Source organism: Thermobia domestica, chromosome 7 (assembly GCF_964235325.1).
Source record: "Thermobia domestica chromosome 7, izTheDome1.hap1.1, whole genome shotgun sequence".
NCBI classification, from domain to species: Eukaryota; Metazoa; Arthropoda; class Insecta; order Zygentoma; family Lepismatidae; genus Thermobia; species Thermobia domestica.
Genome location: NC_137460.1, coordinates 241,869,766 through 241,888,010, shown reverse-complemented (window position 1 = coordinate 241,888,010; position 18,245 = coordinate 241,869,766). Strand labels below are relative to the sequence as shown.

General features: G+C 36.2%; 1 protein-coding gene across 3 annotated transcripts in view; it reads left to right on the top strand.

Annotated features, from left to right (window-relative positions):
- Window positions 1-2,902: 2,902 nt before the first annotated feature.
- LOC145690788 (uncharacterized) overlaps window positions 2,903-18,245 on the top strand; it is a 192,823-nt gene continuing 177,480 nt past the window's right edge. For 2 of the 3 annotated variants that reach the window (XM_081766060.1, XM_081766059.1), the window contains exon 1: window positions 2,969-3,060. The gene's annotated coding sequence lies outside the window, so the exon portion shown is untranslated. Of the gene's footprint in view, window positions 3,061-18,245 lie in introns of all 3 variants that reach the window. The other variant, XM_081766061.1, reaches the window with a different exon arrangement.

The window sequence follows — 18,245 nt, the reverse complement described above, 5'->3', positions numbered from 1 at the left end:
GCTTGGCTTTTTATAAAAGTACAAGTTTCTAAATTCGAACGTAAAAATGAAGCGTTACGGTTTTAGCATTTAAGTACTCGCACCCCCAGTTGCATAGCACTGCCCTAAGGAACATTACTGACATGCCTAGTACATTCCTGGCATATGCCAATGCCAAGTAAATGTGTCAAGTACATACACGGTACGTGATATACACATAATAGATACATTCCTCGGTATGTGTCATGCACGTACTTTTGGGCGGAAGTAACCTTATTCCTTACATGTGTATTTCACATGATTGCTCTATTCACGTACCTATCATGTACATTCCAATGTACCTCGAGGAACATTCTTTACACATGATCAGTATGTACTTGTGTTGGGTGGGCGGTAACCTCTTGAAACTTGTAGACCCACAGTGAAGTATAGTCGGATATGGGGGAGGGCACGGTGACTCAGTGGTAGAAGAGATTTTTGATGTTTGTGATTTAAAAACCGAGCAAGTGAACTTTGTGGTGGACAACATCTCTTTTCTCCGGGTACTTCCATTTCCTACATTTATTTATTGGCTTAAATAGCTTATCCGATCTTTCTCTCTTGTAATAGAATCATTGCAAGGCTATGATCATACCTTATAATTATTATTAAATAATCCTTATTGAAGGTTTAATTTACTTCATGATTTCTTTGGAACAATAAAAATTTTTTGCTTGAGATGGATTGTTTTCTCAGGGAGGAAATGTTAGAATCATGAGAACTTGCTTACATGCTGTGTGCCAAACATAATAAGCCCTTGGCGGGCTAAGATCGAACCATGGACCCATCACGCGCCAGAGGTGAACGATTTGAAGGCGATGAAGAATATTTTATAATCCCACAGTAGTATTAATAATTGTTTGAGATTCTTAGTATACTATGTGATACACAGGTTACACGAATTTTATTTTGTTCTTTTTGAACTAATGTTTAAGAGGACCAGAAGGATAGATTTCAAGAACCACCTATGGTTCAAGGATTACAGTTTTAATTTTACAGCTTTATACACATGCATTCAAAATTATATGGCCATTAGATGGTTGTATAAGATTCTTGATGGACTTGATTTGATTTGAGTTTAACGTCTCTTTTCATCAGCGAAGCTATATGAGACGTGGACCTACTGATTAACGTGGAATCCGAACCACATGAGCTCCCACCGGGAATCGAATCTGGGTAGACTTTTGTTGGAATAAATGTTTTCGCTGGAACCTCGTATCCACGAAGTGAAATTTCTCGAGTTGCTACTCGCCAAATTTCACAAGTTTCATGGATACGAGTTTCTTCTTTTCAGGCTTGAGAGCAAATCGAAAACACTTATTCTGGCAAGTATATATGAGTTTCTGCTTTTTTTTCTGGCTTGAGAGCAAAGAGAAAACATTTTGTTCTGGCATGAGTCTTATATACTCATCTACTCGAGACATTTTACAAGTAGGCAACGTTGAATGGTTAATGATTGTAAAAATGTTGAATATGAAGAAAGTGGTAGGAAATGGAGAACCCCGAGAATATCCACAGAAAACTATAGGAATTGCGTTTTAATTGTAATTCAAAGCAATTAATATTGCAATTGCACATTTCTTTCAATGTCATGCTTGCAGTACTTACTGTATTTCATTTTCTAAGAGTAAAAACATTCATTTAATGGCATATGTGGAATTAAAAGTATAAGTTGTTCATTAATTTCTAGTTTCAATATAATTTCTGCAAAACAAGCATCATTATTCATTACTATGATCAATATTGTCCCTTCTATTTATTTGTTTTGCAAATTTATTAAATAATCTAATCACACAATTTTCCAGACAGAATTTTAAGATGTTCATGAGCAAGAACTAAAATCTCTTCTTACACTTTCGTTGTTTAAGAGTATAAAGGGTTAAAACCTACCTGTATTACTCTTATCAATTTACTTAATAAAATATTTATTTATTTATTGAACAATTCCCAGATACAGTATAACTTTGCCAGTTTACACAGTGAAATGTTAACAAAAGAAAGGAAAAAAGGAAACAAGACAGCAATAACAACAACAACATAGAACAGTATAAAAAGAGTGTAAAAGTAATATTATTCCGTCAAAACTCGTTTAATTGCTCTATCAAACACCGGGTAGCTCGAAAAAATGTCCAGACTAGTTGTTGCTTGATTATAACAGTTTGGTATTCTGTAAAAAAAAGAGACCTCTGTATAATTGCGAACCTAGGACGGGCAAGATGGAATAGGTGAGTATTTCGGGTGATGCGGGAAGGGACACGCAAGGATAGTTCCTGAAGTAATATTTCCGATCTGCGGTATTCTAAGTGAAAAAATATAGTATCCTATTAGTTATACAACCTTTCATCAAACATTGTTAGAAAAAATCAGGAAATCTAACATTGATATACAATTATTCAGATCATGTCTTGCCTCCCCACTTTTAACGTCCAACCGCCGCCACTGGCTGATGCCTAATTTCTCATCATCTACTTTTCCGTCGCCTAAACTTCAGTTTATCATCAAGTTCTAGTGGCTACAGGCGTTCTTTCGTTGTACATGATCCCGGGTTCGAGGCCTGTTGGAAAAACAACAAATATTTGAACATATTATGGTGGTTTGGTTCTACCTTAAAGTGTGAGTTCACGCCTCATACAGCCTCGGTGCTGAAAAGGAAGCGAAGTGTCAATAAACAAACAAACAAAAAATATCGTCCATGTTCCAAAAACTTTACCTCTCTCCCGATAGGTCCTATATAAAATCCTTATTTATCAGCAGTTATAAAATATAATGTACTGTACAGTAAAATGTATAGAATATCATAGTTTATTCGTTATGATATGCAGCGTTGGAGGAGAAACAGATTCGCAAGTGTGGGGATTTAAAAATACCTAAATAGTATGAAAACCTTTCCCAGGGCTTGTTCTCTGGATAGATGTTACGTGAAATTTCTCATACCACTCAAGGTCACGCGACACAAAACAAAATTGCGTGCGAACATAAAATGTGAACTCGCATGACAGTGAATGAGAAGTGCAGTTTCTTAGTTAAAATATATTGATTCTGGTAAGTAAGCAAATCCAGAATGTTAAATAAACATGTACTTTATATGTTTGATACACAGATAGGTGTGACATTGTATGTCATTATGCATAAAAGGTTTTATTAGGTTTTTAAAGAAAGCATTAAGTGCAAATCGGGGAATTCCCATTTGTTTGACAAAGAAGAATTTTACAATTCGTTTGCAACAGGGGACTTCTTTTGAGTGTTTCATACCGCTTAGAGAGTATTTTAATACATGAAAATACGATACTAGGTATGACTTCCTACTGTCATTTGACCATATTGCGTGTACAGTGTTTTATAACAAGATAAATGTTACAAGTATATGGCGTTATCAATAGTAATGAAGGAAATTCTAGGTACAAGGATGGTAGCAAAAGCAAGTTCTTGATTATTGATCATAGAAAGTTACACTTAATATAGACGTTTTCAAAGTGCAAGGCTAAAACTTCCAAAATTATTGCAGTGTATGGTTTTTGTTATTTTCTAGACCGGAATCATATTTCGATTTCGATTTCTGACACGTAGGCAAATGTGAATTCAAGGCTTTAAAGTGGTCAGAGAATTTCTATCTGCTAGTCGAAGCGAAGATATTATCGAACGTGTATTTAGACGCGCTGTTGTCCACTATTAAATTATATCACAGCACTTTGTTTCGACTGAGTTGAACAGACGGTTCTACCAAATAGAAAATTTGTAGGTAAAATACAATGTGAAACGTTTTTCGTGAAGGGATGAGAGTGTGAATATAAGTAATTACTTTCAGTGCACACCATATTGAAATGAATTTTGAGTGATAGGGAAAGTATTGTAATTGTAAGTGTACTTTTCCACTATCGGTTTTCGTATACCCTTTTGCACTCTTACCCTGACTCGGTTAGGTTGCATTCGTTGTTTTTAGTGGCCACCTAGCACAAATTAGTTCGCATTTTATGAGTTGTTGTTTTTATGCCACACGTCCCCACTATTTATACTGAGCTCCCTGCAGTCAACCTGCAATTGGTAATGGCGCTCATTTAGTGCATGATCAGTTAAAAGAAATACCAAGGTCTAGCCTAACGTGAAATGTAAGAAATGTGTCAAACTTTGGTAGAACCGTCTGCACGAGTGTTGCCCTTTGTTTGTGTAAGTAAGACTCTGAATACATTCTAAGTTTGTTTTTCTTCACATTCCCAGAGAATTGTGGGCGTATGTTTAGCTGAGGGGGTCCAGCTCTTTTCTCTAAAAAGTTTTAAAATTTTGGTAATTTCTGTTCACATTCGGTTAGTTTAGGGTAGGTTAGGTTAGTTTAGTTTATGTTATATTAGTGTAGGGGTCCCGCATAATTTTCCAATAAATGTTAGAATTTCGCTTATTTCTATTAATATTAGGTTAGGTTAGATTTGGTTACGTTATGTTACGTCTAGGTACTTGTATCATTCATTTCTCCTGTAAATCTTGTGTTTTTTACGTGCTTCTGGACTCTTTGTACTAAACATACTCTGAATTGTGTACAGATTGATAATAAGGCCGTGAAAACAACTACTTGTGCAATAAAAATGTACCAACCTTTGCTAGAAGGTGATTACAAGCAAGAATTACATTGATACCGTTCAAGGTGAAGATGGTGGGTCCATGCAGGGGTGTTTTCTGCGGAGCAGGCGCTAAGAAACAATGGGTATGCATATAAAGATTCTCTTAAAAATTACAGTCACGATTCATATAATACCTTATGTAGTATTTATATTTCATATCCCATGTTTATTTTGCACAGTACCGAAAGAAATTCCGAAAAATATATGTAGTCTAGAGTCCCAAGTTCATGCATCAAAGCTATAGGGGATTGCGATGATGATGAACGAAATGAAATTTTAGTACAACGTCCCATGATTATGTCCTTCAGCCTAAAGGAGATAGATGAATAGAAGTGAATCAGTAAAATAAAATGTTTGTGCTCTTACCGGAAGTCGAACTCGGGAACACGTACATGAAAGGCGCATACGATAACCACTGGACCTGTGGAGAGAGCTGAATGAAATGGTGGAATTAGGTGGGAGGGAACAAGAACTCCAAGAAGACTCATTTACACGATGTTCGTCGACCAGAAACTCCATTTGCGACGACCTGGGATCAAACCAAGCACAGAGATGACAGCTCAACTATTGAGCCACAGCACCTCCAGTGCAAATTAATGTCATGTTCGCCACATTTATTATACTTGATTGGTCATTGAGTAGGCCGCATTCAAATGGTTTGACATTTCATTCATTCTCACCAGGCTCGTATCCAGGGGGCCGCCCCCCATAATTTTTGCTGGCCCCCTCTAAAATTTTCACGGTAGGCTTGCAAATGAAATATAATATGGTGATGAACTATGATATTGTTGGATCGCCCCCCCCCCTAACTTCAGGCGGGACCCCCTAAATTTTTGGGCTGGCTACTGGCCTGATTCTCACCATCTGCTTTACCCTACACGGTATAACTATGAGATGTAAAGCTGAAAGCTTTGGTTCATAAAAGCTGCTTATACGGCAGTGGAAAATATTGATGGGAGAGAAATTTCAAATTACTTAACTGGGTGGGATGGGAAGATGTGTCATAAATATTGAGTCTGTTATAGTTTTTGCGCTTCGTTAGCTGCATTTATACTTTAGTTTTTCCAGGGACGGACTTCTGGGGCGGTGGGTTGTAATACTGCTACTTAGAGCTCCAAACTATGTGATGGGTTTTATTTATACATAAAATAAGAGTTTCCTCTTCTGGGGGGAATGGCCGATGGCCCCCCTGAGTTTTTCATTAGATACACCTCCTGGTACACCGTATTTGAATCTCCTGATTTCATGGCTGGTATATGACAATAGCAAAAAAAGAAAAATGACTTGCTGGAGAGAGAGAGAGAGAGAGAGAGCAGATACTGGACAGTTTTTGAGGCAGTATGCATTCTTACTGCACCGACTTGATAAGAAAATTAAAATACGGTACGAAGTTGTTTTATATTTTGATAATTCCTTTGTTTTATCCATAATGAATATTTAGGATCAGAAACGCGTGCAGGATTTTTCCCTTCGCAAAGGGGAGGAGGGGAAAGACGGATAAACAAGCAAAGTTGTAAATATACACAATTTCATGCAAACAATGTTCTTCATGTAATATGATTGTTAGTGATACACATAGCATAGCTTTATTAACTAGAGTAAATGTATTAAATACTGTAGTGAGTGAGTAAGCAACTTTAAATTGTCTCGGCATATATTTTGGAAGAACTAAGGTCCGTCATGGCTAAGCGACTAGCGTGGGAGACTCGCGTTCGATTTCCGGCGGGAGCTTATGGGATTCGGATTCCACGTCTCACATCGCCTCGTTGCTGAGAGGGTGGCTAAACTCAAAATCCACTCGACCCGATTTTGGAAGGGCCGAATCCTTTTCGAAAATCCATGGAATGGGTAGTTGTCCCTATTTACTCTCAGCTGTGGGCATCTCTAGAACTATTCTATAAAACCACCGTAATACCTAATATGGCGTATCTCAATCAGAAGAGGACGGAGTCTGCGGGCCGTTAAAGCATGACGCGCCCACCATTGCTTCCCCTAAAGCTACACTGCTGCTAAAATTATTTATTCAGTTTTGCACTACCCCCAAGCTTCTTTCCAGAAACTTTTGTCTAGGGGCCAGGATGAAAATGTGAAGGATCTGGACTGGATATAATTTATATTTCTTAGCTCCGTGGGAAGGGGGCCAAAATCCCCCAAATTATGCCCGGAAAATACCACCAAATGCATATTTGTTCTTTGCGGGTTTGTGTTTTGTGAATCAGTCTTCTCTTGTTCCCAAACTGTTGCGACTCGCCCACCTTACCAACTGAGTCAAGCTCTGCCAAGTGGAGGAATTCGTAACTATTTTAGAAGTTAACTATTTACTGATTGCTAACGTTGCTGCAACTGCTGACGATCTGTGCGGGAAGAGGGCACAAATGCAAATACAAATGCAGTCTCCAATGTTAAGAAATAGGAGCTATCTGCCATATGCTGAATGTTAATGAATCCAGTACCAACTTCGTTGCAACTGAAAATGTAAATCTCATCCTTTTTTTTTTTTTTTTTTTTTTTTAAATACAGATGCACCAATGGTGTCTTGCACTCAAGTGCAGCAAAGGATTATTTTTACTGAAATACTACTTTAATACTTAAAATAAATCTTTACGGTTAAGAAAAATATACGGTTGCACAACCATGCAACATATAGTACCAGCCGCCTCTGTCTTATATTTTTTGTAGTGGTTGGACGTGTATGGCGTATAGAAAATAAGTTTAATGTTCAAATATTAATGTAAGTGTCAGAATTTTCAAGGACAATAGGACTTCTTAGTGCCTGTAATGGTTTTAGACCAGGGTTGGCAAAAACCATGGTTTTTATTGAAAAAAAAAAACGTTTTTTTAATTTAAATAATTTGGTCTATATATTTATATTACATAATGACAAAATTAAGTTTGCTTCGCCTTGGTGTTATTGTGCGACAAGCGGGTTATGCTGAAAGGGGTCACATAAGTTGAAAGCGGAATCCAAACCGCTTCTCGGCGTACATCCAAGAGAAATTTTCCTCCATTTGAACTCGAAACCGGGACTAATTGGGCACAGATGCGATACGTCTGCCGACTCACTCAAGAAGGACTTCTGATAAAAATACGTTGTACTGATCTCTACCTGCTTATTAATATACTTGTCAAGAGTCATTTCAGAAGGACAAAAAGATAAAGCACCTGCACAAGTGAAACCATTTTACAGAATTACATATGGACAATTTCAAAATACTAGAGTGTACAGAAGAACTAATTTAGTCCAAGTTGGTTCATTACGACTTTTATTAGTTCAAGTTAAAGAAATACAACGACTTAATTTGCATATCAGTAAGAAAAGTGAATAAAGATACGAATTATTTGAGTCCACTTTGGCTCTGACCCATTTATATATAAATAAATACCAAAGATACTTCTGATTTCAATAAACGAATCTCCTGGGATTTCTATGCCTCCTCCTCTCAAACAAAAAAGTACAGCATTTCGATGTATTTTTATCAATAGTAAACATTATTAAAACAAAACAATATTTAGAATTTGTCTTTGATTGCAACTGCATAACAAAAATAACATACTATTTAAAAGATCACAAAAGAAAGCTTTATAAAATTAGAAAACTAAAAAAGTTGCTCTTGTAGTATAATCTCTTTGAGTAATGAATGAGGAATTTAGATCTGAATATAATACGAATAATGTACGAGATTGAAACGTGATAACCTACAAATGTGCGTTCATCAAGAGTTTAGGAACACTCATACTTTTACGAACATTTTTCGTTGTTTGATATAAACCAGCCAACCCTGTTTTAGACTAACAACCTTGATCTTGTACACACAAAATTCACCTGTCTTATTTTGTGGAAAAATGAAAATTAATATCTTACGCGTCTTTTTTTCAAATTGCGTTCGTTTTAGCCATAAAATTATCATTATTTGAACGACAGCTCGTAAACCTATACCTCACGGAAGTGAGAAAGTAAAAGGAAGCTAAATACGGAACCCAGGGAAGTTATACATTATGATCTAAACTTATTTACGCTCTTATATTGCTGTTTTACGGACCTCTCGCTGCGAGTTATCTCGGACTGGATTATGCAGTCGAACAATAGATAAGGAGTTTAAATAAATCTTTTGTATCAACTCAACCTCTAATGCTTTAATAATATTACCTTATGGGATAGTTTTTGGTATTTAGTATTTTTGGACGAGATGATTGGGCTCGTTCGATCACTTCTTTCAACACTGGACTATATGAGACGTGGGCTTACTGCTTAACGTAAGATCAGAATCACATTAACTCTGGCCGAGAATCGATCCCATGTGTACCCAGGGTTTGCCCAAGTGGGCCCAGCCTGAAAAAAACCGTTTTTTTTTTGGCCTGGACCCATCTGAAAAAACTCACCTGGGTTTTTAAGCTTTTTGTTAATATATTATTGGTACAACTAAGGTAATCACATTGAAAGTAATTTTTATCAGATTTTGGACTTTCTTTGGGCGAATTAAATGCTTTCACATTAAGGTATACAACAACTTTCTACATAAGACCTTTATAAAGTTCTGAATACACTGAATGAAAAAAAAAAAAAAAACCTTACCGTAGCTTGAGATAATTATATAATAACTTAATGTATGGATTATGCTTATAGCCTATTAAAAAAATGAAATTTTATATTTTACAAAATACTTTCCGTGAATAGTGTGCTCGGCGACGCCAAGGGACGTTATCCCTCATAAGTTTGACGAGTTTCAAGCCATAGGTGCCAGTACTACTAGTAAATATGTAGTGAATTAGTAAAACTATTAGTATTATTTCTTACCTTTGATGGTAACAAAAAGTATTCTTAAGTAAAATTTAGTTTTCCAACAACAGCAGTTTAGTTCAAGACTCAGGGTTGGCAAAAAACATGGTTTTTATTGAAAAACCCAAAAAACCAGGTTTTTTGGTTTAAACCAGGTTTTTTTGGTTTAAATAATTTGCTGTATGTATTTATATCAGATATGGACAGAAATAAGCTTGTTTCGCCTTGGTGTTAGTATGCAACAACCGGGTTATGCTGGAAGGGGTCACATAAGCTTAAAGCAAAATCCAAACCGCTTCTCGGCTTACATCCAAGAGAAATTGTCCTTCATTTGAACTCGAAACCGGGACTAATTGGCCACAAATGCGATACGTCTGCCTACTCACTCACGAAGGACTCCTGATAAAAAATACGTTGACTGATTTTTACATATTTGTTAATATAATCGTCAAGAATCATTAGGTCAGAAGGACAAAAAGATAAGCAATTGCGCAAGTGGATCCATTATACAGAATTACATATGGACAAGTACTACAGAGTACAGAAGAACTAATTTAGTCCAAGTCAGTTCACTACGACTTTTATTAGTCTAAATTAAAGAAATATAGCGACTTACTTTGCATATCAGTAAGAAAAGTGAATAAAGATACGAATTATTTGAGTCCACTTTGGCTCTGACCCATTTATACATAGATGGTTACCAAAGATTCTTGGTATTTCAATAATTGCCTCCAGTGGGGTTTCTATGACCCCCTCCCCAAAAAAGTACGGCATTTCGATGTATTTTATCAATAGTAAACATTATTAAAACGAAACAATGTTAGAATTTTCCTTTTGTTGCATAACAATAATAATTAACTATTAAAAAATTCACAAAAGAAACATCCATAAAGTTACATAAAAAAAGTTACTTTTGTAATATAATCTCTTTGAGTAAAGAATGGGGGATTTAGGTCTGAATATAGTACGAATAATATATGGGAGTGAAACGTGATAACCCACAAATATGTGTTCATCAAGATTTTAGGAATAGTTACTTTTACGAACATTTTTCGCTTTTTGGTTTAAACCAGTTTTTTTTTTTTTTTTTTTTTGAAAAAAAAAAAAAAAACAGCTGGTTTAAACCATGGTTTATACCAGCCAACCCTGGTTCAAGTATTTGTTGGTACTCTTCAAATGAAAATTCTGTAGAATCAACACCAACAATAGCGTAAAAATTCTTGTCAAATTTAAGAAGCTTAATGCCCAGAGTTCCGAAAACTACGTAAGGCTTACTATTTCAAGTGCTGAATTCAAACTTTCTTACGTGGGAATTTCGATGTACAGTAAAGAAAGCTGCATTTGCGAGAGAAAGTCGCGAAAGAAGTGCTCGGGAATTTCCCGCAATTGAACGCACAAAGCATCGGAACTCAATACTTCAACAATAAAGCTATTTATTTTACGCTGGAAGATATTTCCTTTCATTTAAGATATTTTGAAACATTTACTTTGTAAAATATTAATTATCTCCGTTAATTGTTTTAAATTAATTTTCTGGAAAGAACCGTCTTGCAACAAGTACTCGGGAAATTCGCGTAATTAAACGTACAAAGTATCGAAAATGAACTTCAACAATAAAACAATTGATTTTACGCTGTTAAATTAATATATTTAATGTTCATACTTGCCAAACGTCACTGAGGCTTCTAGGATGATTCGGTGTACATTTTTAGTTTGTCTACGTGTACCACACATACTACAGGGTATACTTTCGGTCTTGTAAGTTCAAATTTTAAGGGTACAAGCACGAGACACTAAATTTCCTGTATAGATTTTGGCGGCATACCAACATAAAATTTCAAAACGGTGGCTTTTTTTTTATTATTATTATTTTTTCATTTATAAATAAAGGGTATCCACGCTACAAAGCGCAGTTTTCGGTCTTTTAAGTGGAAACTTTTAGAGTAGAAGCAAGAGACACTCTAAATTAGCTGTATATATTTTGGCGGCCATTCATCGTAAAAGTTCAAAATCGCGGCCATTTTTTCTAAACAGCAGTGAATGGAAAATTGTTGCAAGTTGTGACAATGATAATCTTGAAATATAAATCACATTTTGGCACTTTTACCACAAAGACATTGAAATATTTCGAAAAAAAAAAAGAACAATTAAACCCGAAGAAACCCATATGGGCCCAGGAGGGTTGGGCTTTTTCAAAAAAGCCCGGGTTTTTTCAAACCCTGGGCGTACCACACCGAGGTTGCGTAGTTTTGTTGTGGCATGTGGGGTAATAGTCCCAACGTGAAATATGGAAAAATAGAATGTCAACCAACTGCCGAATGTCCAGATTTGCGAGAAGCTAGTTTAGTATTCATTTTATAACGATTTATGAATGGATTTCCGCTGATTCTCCACGGGTGCTTTCAGCGTATACCAACAACGTGAATGGAAAATTGGATGGGCCGCGAAATTTAAGGTCTGAATCAAGTAGCTCAATCAGAGAGTTTGGATGGCATTTAATATCTCCCCCAAATCCATCGACGGAGCCGGTACTGTCACTTAGAGTGAGGCGTTGTATACGATCTCGTTCATGTGCATACCCACCATCACCGACGCGCCTGCTCCCTACGGTGGCACATTCTCGTTGCCGCTTGGTCCACCCTAGCTTCGCTCCCGCCCTGACTCGGGTAGATAGCGTTCATGCTTTTTAGTGCCCACCTAGCACAAGTTGATTCGTGTTTTATGCAGTAGTTTTTATGACATACGTCCACACTGTTAATACTCATCTGGTTGGCGTTTCGAAATATCGCCAAGTTATGGCGACCAGAAATTTCACCAAGATGTCTGTTGGTCACGAATGTCAGGAAATCTAGTTTTGGTGTCACTATTTTTTGTTATCTGTACTAATATAAGTACAGATTGGAAACAAAATTTTCCAATAAAACGTCAAAATTCACCACCAAATTCCCTCTTGAGAATGTTACTATATTTTATGGTTTGGTAAAGAAAAGGTCACGAAATTTCATTTTGGAATTTTAGTAGACACCCTGTTCACGCAGTGTAGTAATTGTCGCTTACATATTGTTATTTCTGTCTTATATACCTTTTTATTCTGTGTGCTGTTAGATTATTGTCTGATACACTGGATGCATGAGTTTTATAATAAGACTGATAGTGACATGTTCGGAATAGAGGTGTTATGAATAAAGAATAGTGGTCTTTGAAAAAAAAAAAAAAAAAAAAAGTTGAATGGTGAACGTTGGAATTGTTTGGATAAAAGAAGGGGGTGGGAAGGTGATAAAGTAAGAAACCTTTTAAGGGAACTAACTTAAACCAAGCGGTGTTGATGCACATTCGCTTCGATGTCTCCATTTTATGAAGGATTTCAAACCAACTTTTGATACGCGGAGTTACTAAACTCTTCAATTTAGGGTGGTTCCGAATTTTAACGAAATTTAGGTATTTCGCAGTATTATAGGGTAGGCGCTGGCTAAGTTGTAGAGCGCTGACCTCTGGTGGGAGAGGTCCCTGATTCAACCCCAGGCCATGGGAGTTTGTGGTGGACAGTATAGTGTCTTCATTTTCCCGATTCTTTACACATTCTCATTCCACCGAAAATCTTTCGCTTTCATTAATTCTGTCGACTTTAGCGTACAGAGCACAGTCATGGGACATAAAGCTCGAAATTCCATTTTATTTATTTATTTATTTACAAACATAATTCCAGATACGGCTGAACGGAATTACACATATCAACAATCTAAGAGATGATAACATAAGATAATAATAATAGTCAAGTAAAGGTTGACAATAGTTGATAGAATTTATCCACTAAAATAAGTCGTAGTACAGAGTTGTACGCAGTAGCGTGGCCAGGATCTGTGTTTGGGGGGGGGGGGGAAGTGCTGTTATAGGTACATATAGAGTAATTACAAACAAAAAAAATATATAAAAATTACAAACATCAAAGTACCAAAGTACATTGTCGGACCTCTTTGGGTGGGGCGGACCCTTTGCCCCCCCTTCCCTACGCCACTGGTCGTACGCAGTTTCAGAATGAAATAAATCTACGAATGTACGTGACATTTCGTTGTATAAGTTAGAAAGCCTGTAGAACAGAGAGCGTTGAACTATTGACAGTCTAGATGTAAGTCTACTATATGGAAAAGATGTATGTTACGTGTTTGTTTCAGTGCAATTCGGAAATACAATTTTGAAAGCAACGTTTTGGATCTGAGTTGGCCATGTGTGAGTTTGTACAGATATTTGATATCGCTGATTTTATGACAAGCGTCAGGTAGTTGAATATTTTGTATTCGTAACAGTTCATGCCTTGTCTTCGCACGTGTGCGAGGTACTCTGAAATGTACTATTGCGAGGAAGAAGTTTAGAACTGGGTTTAGTTGGGATACGTTTGTAGGAGCTGCCATTGTCCAGATAGGTGAACGATATTCCAATTTAGGAGAAACTATTGTCTTGTAGAACGTTACTAAGGAAGAGAGGTTCCGTATATCTGTTAATCTATACAAAAGTTCTAGAAGACGCATTGATTGTTTAGTGATAGCGTTTATATGTTCTGTAAAAGTTAGTTTTATGTCAAAAGTAACTCCAAGATCTTTATGACCATCGACTCTTGTGATGGGTTAACCATTTATGTTGTATGAGGTGTGTACAATATTCTTTAGGGAAATTATGAAGTATGTAGGGAAAAAGTGGTTGCCGTATCAGCACGGTAGGCGTAGAATATCTCAGTCCGCGTCCCATTGACACATTTTCTCTCTGAAATTTAATTTATAATCTAATTTTAATTTTAGCGTTTTAGTTTGAATACCTAGCTTTTTAATTTTTTTCTTTCTTTCTTCAGACCCACGAATCTCCTGGCCATTGGTACCAGAGCTTTGTTCTGCTGCTGCTTTATAAAATAAATACAGGGCGCAAAATTTCAGTCAGACGCAATCCCCAATCCAAAAATGATAGTAGCCAGTATCTCTCACGTACAAATTATTAGAACACCCCCTCCCTCCCACACACATACGGGTCATTCCATGTGAAATCAACAAATTAAACAGGGATTTCTGACCCGACCATCTTAGATTTTTTACCAAATTTTAGTATTTCGTAGGGATAGTCGAGATATGGAATTGTGCAAAGTTGTAGCTTCCTGTATGACGAAGTTTCTGAATTATAGGGGGTCAAAAATACGAAAAAAATCGTCCACTTTGGTACATACACGAAACTTTCGGACAACACTGCTCTTGATCTAATTGGCGTAGAGAGCTGATTCTTGTTTTGTTTGAAAGAGCATAAAATAAGCTATCCAGCGATATATCGCATGCCTAGTCCTGGAAGAATATCTATTTAAGGTCACCCAGTGTGACTTTTTACCTTGAACTTTTGAGGATGCATATCTTCGATGTTTCTAAAACTCGCATATAATTTACACACAAGCTTACTCTATGACATAACGGAAATAGAAGTTGGGACAATAATGAGAACTTTCAATAAAATTGTTTTCTTAGTAACAATTTGTTTGTACCAAACAGAGTTTTAATGTATAAAGCAGTTTGCAACACTAACATTGCACAACAGCATGATAGGTTACGCAGTCATCTTCTACAGAAAGGTTTGGAAGATTGAGAGGAGTGGATACGTTAGTTAGAGGAATGTGTTGATAGGGGACTGAGTCCACACGTTCAAATATGCGATTGAGGTGTTTATGTGCTGGTGCTGACTTTGTACTTGAAAACAGAAGTTTGATTGTGGTGTCTGTTCCAATGGTCAGTCTTATTTAACGAATTATTATATCAGAATAGCGCCATCGTCGAGATTTAAGAAGAAAGTTTGCTGCAATCCATTTAATATAGAAGGTCATGAGAATGTCAAAAAAAAAAAAAAAAAACATTGATAAATATGATGCCATGGATGATTTCATGTTCATCGCTAAAGGGTGGATTTAAAATTGGTGATTCCTGTCGTAAGAATCTAGCAACATCTTGTGATGCGGGTGCGACTCCTGTAATAACAGAGAACGTGATGATTAGCGGCACCGATGCTGAAAATAGTGATATTGAGCAGTCGTCAAAAAAAGTACGTTAGAATCTCTGAACCGCAGCCCAAAAGATCACAAAATTATTAGACATTTCTACAGAGTATGGGAACCAAAATGCGGCAGAAAGTGAAATTATAATACAGTTGAAAGAAAAAATTCGAATAGCGGATAGAAGTGTGCAAATAAAATTGCTAATTGTACTTCCAAAAAGTTGACTTGTCAGAAAACATCAGCAAGAATTTCACTGCACTAACTACATGACTCGTAAAGCAAAAGAACTTACTCATCAACAATCTTCATATCTTAAGGATCTGAAAGAAAAACTTCTTGATAAACAGTGCATTGTTCTTTTCGATTTTACAGAAAATTATTCGTTCGTTTTCCTAGAAGCGTTACAAGGTTTCCACTGGAATAACGGTCAAGCAACTATTTTGCTTACACTCCAGAAATCTCCAGACGTCTACAGTTATAACTGACAATATGATCGTCGGATATGACTGTCTCGAACATAATACAATTTTAGTGCACCTATTGCAGAAAATACTTATTACCTTTGAGAGATAAATTCGGTTCTGAAAATTTAACAGAATTATTCTATTTCTCCGATGGAGCAGCAGCTCATTACAAAAATCACAAGAACTTCATCAATATTAGATACATTAAAGCGATTTTTCCGTACCTGTTGAATGTTTTTTTGCCGCCGCACATGGAAAAAGTACGTGTGATGGACTCGGGAAACTTGAAAGAGACTTGCTGCAAGAGCAAGTTTGAAAAGACGTTATAGTGACCAGATAATAACACCAAAACAATTATATGATTGGACAAGGCAAAATATAAAACATATGGCCTTAAAATATGTCACTAATAAGGAATACGAAGCGGAAGCGTCACTCCTGTGGCTTTCGTGGTACATTATTTAAAAAAAAAAAAAAAAAAAAAAAAAAAAAAAAAAAAAAAAAAAAAAAACTCTTTTCCAATTTGGACACAATATTTTATTAGTAGTACATTAAATGCAGTGTTGCAAACTGTTTTATACATTAAAACTGTCTGGTACAAACAAATTGTTACTAAAAAAAAAAAACAATTTTATTGAAAGTTCCCATTACTGTCCCAACTTCTATTTCCGTTATGTTATAGAGTAAGCTTGTGTGTAAATTATATGCGAGTTTTAGAAAAATCGAAGATATGCATCCTCAAAAGTTCAAGGTCAAAAGATCATACTTGGTGACCTTAAATAGACATTCTTTCAGAACTCGGCATGCGATATATCGTTGGAAAGCTTATTTTATGCTCTTTCAAACAAAACAAGAATCAGCTCTCTACGCCAATTAGATCAAGAGTAGTGTTGTCCGAAAGTTTCGTGTATGTACCAAAGTTGATGACTTTTTCGTATTTTTAAGCCCCCATAATTCAGAAACTTCGTCATACAGGAAGCTACAACTTTGCAGAATTCCATATATCGACCGTCCCTACGAAATACTAAAATTTAGTAAAAATCTAAGATGGTCGGGTTGTAGGCTTTGTTGATTTCACATGGAATGACCCATACAGCCTTTTGGTTTGACAAAGAAAGAGACTGCATCAGGGCATAAAATTTCAAAACCAGACAATTAGATTGAGGATAATCAATTTTGAACAATAAATGTTCATATACTTATTTAACAAAAAAAAAAAAAACTTACCTTAAGACTTCACGATTGTGTAACGCTCTCTCTCTGCACTGAAGTACCAGTTGACAGTTGTCGATTGCAGTTTTCGGATCCAAGTCCTTAAGTGAAGAGCCATTGATAGAAATTGTCAGCAAATCATCCAGTGTGTCAGTCTTCAGTGAATTCCTGTAGGTAGTGTTAACTCCGTTGAGACTCTACAAGTCTCTTTCACATGAAGCAGTATTTACAGGAAAAACAGCAGAAAATGTGACAATTAGAAGCAAATTTGGGAATTTCTTAATCAAGTTTTCGATTGAGGGTAGGAAAGGAGGAGCGAATTACAACGTTGTCAAGACTTCACATTCCGTGTTTTCTCTCACCCGGTGACAATTATTTTCGTGCGGAATAGAAACTGCGCAGCCCAGTGAGTTCAGGCAGAAACCATTTCTACTGAACACTGATCGCCAGCTCTAAATTTCTAGTCGCCAATGGCGACCTGGCGACCAGAAATGTTAAGCCCTGATATATTTATAAATATATATATATGCGCATTTAAATATTTTAATGGTTAAATCTAGTATCTTGCTACATGCTTATATTATGTTAGTATGGTAGTGTGATCATATTCTGACATTTAAGAATCAATTTCAATGATATGAATGTTACGGAGAAAGCATTTGTTATGATCATATGTATTTTCAATTCAAGAACAATTGCAGTACATGCAGTAAATACCACTCTATGCACAGCCATTTAAGGGCGAATTTTACGTATTTCGTAAAATTAATAGCATGTTACCGCGGATATTATTTTTCATTCTTTCCTCTCAGTGCGTCCATTACTCTTCGTCTTCGATATTGAGTACGTGTAAGTGAATAACTCAGACATAATTTCATTGTTTATGTGGTGAGAGTTTTGAACGAAAAGAAGTTAAATCTTCGTTCCCCTCCTGAGCATTCCTCAAAATCCTTTCTAATTTCTCCGAAACCTAGGGTGCAAGAAAATATTTACTCAAAATTTCAAGGTTCTACGTGTGATAGTTTCGGATATCTAGCCAAAGGCAAGAAACTAATTGAACTCCTTTAGGGAACACATTTCGCAGAATCCCGTTTTATCTGCATCTTAAGTTGCAAAGAGAATATTTATACAAAATATCAAGT